The sequence below is a fragment of the Euprymna scolopes genome, chromosome 19 (genome assembly GCF_053919585.1).
Source record: "Euprymna scolopes isolate OS-2025 chromosome 19, ASM5391958v1, whole genome shotgun sequence".
Classification (NCBI taxonomy): Eukaryota; Metazoa; Mollusca; class Cephalopoda; order Sepiida; family Sepiolidae; genus Euprymna; species Euprymna scolopes.
In genome coordinates, this window is record NC_136500.1 from 143,872,118 (window position 1) to 143,877,385 (window position 5,268).

Sequence of the window (5,268 nt, forward strand, 5' to 3'; positions counted from 1 at the left end):
TATATTAAATCTAATAATGTCTAGTGGTAGTATTTGATCTTTTTGACTTAAATCAGTTTAATAACTAATGTATTATCTGCAGAGAAAAATTATTTTCTTAAAGCTGTCTCATTTATTTATATGTAATTTGGATAAACAGGTACTTCGGAATAAGTACACCCAACTTAGATTTCGGAGCACAAATATCATCAAGTCGTTATTACCGGTGAGACTCGAACCTTGTAAGCAAGGTTAAGCATTAATGTAAGGATTTCGTCTATTGTTAAATTCTATTATAAAGAGTTAGATATTGTTTATATCGTAAAAAGAATCGATTGTTCATTCTTTTTTAAACTGAATATTAAAAATGTCAGCTAAAAAGAATGAACAATACAAATTAAAAATATAATGAAAAAATAGGTTAGTTTAAAATTCTTTGTTTACAGAAGTGTGTTTGAAGAACGTATGCTGAGCCACGTGAGTGGTCACATTTGGAACCACACATCTGACGTCATAGCAGAAAGGGAATTTCTCAAGAATAGGAGCTAGGATTAGCAGATTAGAGGGTTGGGGGGGGGTCGAGCAGTCAGGCAGACAGTTTCGAGCAGTCAGCAAAGTCGGTTGCAAAGAGTTGACATGATCAGAGGAGGGTCCCTTCAGAAGCGAAGGGAGAACATTTAACCATGTACAAATGAATTTGAATTCGTGACGTCATCATCAGTCGACCGGTCAAATGAAATAAAGAACATCATTAATAAATGGTTAGATATTGTTTGTATTGTAAAAAGAATTTGATTGTTCGTTCTTTTATGAAAACTGAATTAAAAAGGTCAGCTAAAAAGAATGAACAATACAAATTAAAAATATATTGTAAAAACATAGGTTAAATAATAGGTTAGTTGAGAAATCTTTTGTTTGCAGAAGTGTATTTTGGACAAACCTATGCATAGCCATATGAATAGGTCATGTTTGGGAAGCAAACTTTTGACGTCATAGCAAAAAGGGCATTCTCAATATAGGAGCTAGAGTTAGTCAGATCAGCAATCGGGCAGTCAGGTTCGAGCAGTCAGCAGAGTCAGTCGGAAAGAGTTGAAATGGTCAGAAGAGGTCCCCTTAGAGAAGGAGTAGAAGTTTCACCATCTAGATACAAATGTGAATTCCTGACGTCATCATCATTCGACCGGTCCTATGAATAAAGAATCATCTATGTTTTTGTAAAACTGTTTGTCTTCGTGCTGTCATTCAACAACTAAAAGGTAAATGTGCCTTGTCTATCATCTTAAATGAACTTTGTATAAAACCCTTTCAAGTAGTGTGTCTCCTCCTCCATCATAAGTAATGATTCTCTCCTGTGATTTAAAAGAACAGTATTACATCAATAATGAATTCTCATCATCTAAACCTGTTATAAATGTCACTCTCATCGCCATCGTTATATATGTACCCCAATATGAATCCCCTGCTATACAACATATGCATATGTATATACATTTATATATGCACACACACATATATATATGTATATATACATATATACATTTATATATACATATATATGCATATATACATTTATATATACATGTATATGCATATATATGCATATATACATTTATATATACATATATATGTATATATATACATTTATATATACATATGTATGTATGTATATATACATTTATATATACATATGTATATATGTATATATACATGTATTTATACATATGTATATATGTATATATACATGTATTTATACATATGTATATATGTATATATACATGTATTTATACATATGTATATATGTATATATACATGTATTTATACATATTTATTTATACATATATATATATATATACATTTATTTATACATATATATATGTATATATATACATTTATTTATACATATATATATGTATATATACACATTTATATATAAATATATATGTATATATATACTTTTATATACATGTATAAACATATACATATATGTATATACATATATATATATATACATGTATATATATACATGTATATACATGTATATACATTTACATATATATACATGTATATACATATATATATACATGTATATATACATGTATATACATATATATATACATGTATATATACATGTATATACATTTACATATATATACATGTATATACATATACATACATATACATGTATATATATACATTTATATACATATACATACACGTATATGCATATACATATATATACGTATATATACATATATATATACATATGTAAATATATGAAATCATATGTATATACAGATATATATAAATTGTATGCTCTAAGCCTTACCAACTATAAACAAGTTTTCTTTATAATCTTAATACTCTTTCTGTATTTCTATTGCATTTAATTCCATATATCATTGGAATCAAATGCATTAGAAATATAGTATAGATGAAAAAGTATAAAATCGTAAAAATTACGTACAGGTGATTGGCTCTAATAAGCAAATAATATTAATCATAATCGACAGTAACTTTCTAACCTTAAACCTAATTATAATTTATATATAAATAACTCATAACATGAGACTTAATTGCTTCAAAGGACAAACCTGGTATTTGAATTTAAATGCCTATTTGAGAGCCAGTGAAAGCATATACATAGGTTTGACTACCACCACATTGTGAAAGAGATTATGCATCGTTCTGAAAACAGTACCTAAGCTAACACTCCTGTTGTTTGGTTCAATTCAGAAAAAGTTTATGTAGATAACACATTCATATTGGAACAAAATACAAATAACTATGACTTTAAACTATATCCGATGGTGAGGCCCCAGCTTACAGGCTCTGGGGAGTGTGGAGCCACCCTATCATTGCCATAGCTCCCAGGTCCACTCTGACCTGAAGTGGTAGTACCTGTTAGGGTCCCAACTATGGGTTAAATAGAAACTGACTTGAAAAAACAAATATATTCTATTAAAAACATTTTATTCAAAATCACCGGATTCGGCATTAAATAACCTTAAAAGGGTTGATATGCTGTAAAACAACCAACCAACCAACCAACCAACAAATAACCATGAAGGAAATAATAATTACAACTTAAGGAACAAATATTAATAAAATAATTGTTCCTAATATTAATAACATCTTTAAATGTGCAGTTCTGAAAACAATCTGACTTATCAATATTCTTACTTGAATAAACTAATTGGAAGTTGAAATATTGGAAGCAAAACAAATATTAATGAAATAGATTTTACTAATCCTAAAAACATCCTTAATTGCCTGTAAAGTTACTAAAATAACTTTACATACCATATTAGACGTTGCAATGATACACACACGCATATATATATACATAATAATAATTACTTATTAATTACTTAATTAAGTGTATATATACATAATTAAGTAAAAAAAAACGTTTATGAATTGTTTCAGAACTAATTTAGTTTAATAGTTTTAGTTTATTAGTTCTGATTATGAATCCTTCCGGATTCGCAAGTACTTCAATAAATATCATGACAGCCAATCAATGCCATAAGTAAAGAAAATAATTTGGTATATGGAATGATCTAAACTAGAACCCGTACACACAATTATCTTTCCTTCCATAAATAAGCATATATAAATATGCATATATATATATATATATATATATATATATATATATATATATATATATATATATATATAATGATATAATTAGGTATATATATGCCTATAATTTTTATATGATTATCATTGCGGTGGAGAAACTATATATATATATATTCCCCACAGTGATAATCATATACAATTTTTAAATATAATTGTTTCCAGACTATATCCTTAAGTAACGCCTCATCATCTGTTTCGTTGTCAAGTTATAAAATATCTTATTTTTTTAATGTGTCCTATATGATTTTTAGGTCACTCTAGAGGTTTTGGGTTGAGTCCAATAATATTGACAAAAACAGAATACTAATATGTGAATAATGATACTTAAACTAAAACTTCACTATTTTTTATATTTACAGATGTTCCTGCTTGAACAACTTTATTGAATTTCAATTAATTTTAATGGATTCCCGTTACCTTTAAACATTATTTTATAAAAATTATTGCAGTATTATTTTCATTAAAAAAAGCCTGAATAGTGTGGAAAATAAATTAAATGAAACTGCATAAAGAGATAGCATGACAAATTGCAAGAAGTTTATGAGACATTATTGAAGACAATATTTTATACAGTATGAAAAACCATAGCACCAACCAACAGAAGTGACATAACTGGGATACTTTGTAAAGTACGAAAATTTTCTTGGATTTTCTTAAGTGTAAATTTGGCTGCCTCTTTTTAAAAGAAGGAATTTTTAAAAACGTGAAGGCCACATTCGTGTGAAGTGTGTCGATATTCTAAGAAATCACATTTATTTTCTCGAAAATCCAATTCAGTGAAACATGAGAACTGACACTGATGAAAAACCTCATTCTTGTGAACTGTGTGGATTTTCTTTTTTTCAAGAATCAAATTTAATGACTCATATGAAAACTCATACTGAGAAGATGCAACTTTCATGTGAACTATGTGGTTATTCTTTTTCTCAAAAATCATCGTTAGAAAGTCATATAAGAACTCACACTGGTGAAAAGACACATTCTTGTAAAGTGTGTGGATTTTCTTGTTCAGAAAAATCAACGTTAGTGAGACATATCCGAACTCATACTGAGGAAAAGCCACATTCTTGTGAAGTGTGTGGATATTCTTGTTTTCGGAAATCAGATTTAGTGAAGCATATAAGAATTCATACCGGAGAAAAGCCACATTCTTGTGAATTGTGTGAATATTCATGTTCTCGTAAATCACATTTAGTGAATCATATGAGAAGGCATACTGGGGAAAAGCCATATTCTTGTGAAGTTTGTGAATATTCCTGTTCTCGAAAATCTTCGTTAGAAAGTCATATAAGAACTCATACTGGTGAAAAGCCACATTCTTGTGAAATTTGTGAATTTTCTTGTTCTGAAAAAACAAATTTAATAAATCATATGAGAACTCATACTGGGGAAAAGCCACATTCTTGTACATTGTGTGAATATTCATGTTCTCAAAAAATAAATTTAGTGAATCATATGAGAACTCACACTGGGGAAAAGCCACATTCTTGTGAAGTTTGTGGATATTCTTGTTCTCACAGATCACATTTAGTGACACATATGAGAACTCATACTAAGGTAAAGCCTCATTCTTGTGAAGTGTGTGGATATTCTTTTTCCCGAAAATCAAATTTAGTGATACATATGAAGACACACCCTGCGGGA

The 5,268-nt window shown here is 28.4% G+C and overlaps 1 long non-coding RNA gene across 1 annotated transcript in view; it reads left to right on the forward strand.

Annotated features, from left to right (window-relative positions):
* The window catches only part of LOC145240017 (uncharacterized), a 21,413-nt gene extending 16,445 nt beyond the window's left edge, over window positions 1–4,968 (forward strand). The window contains exon 2 of the long non-coding RNA XR_013862462.1: window positions 3,984–4,968. This is a non-coding gene — a long non-coding RNA (uncharacterized LOC145240017). The remainder of the gene's footprint in view (window positions 1–3,983) is intronic.
* The last annotated feature ends 300 nt before the right edge of the window (window positions 4,969–5,268 follow it).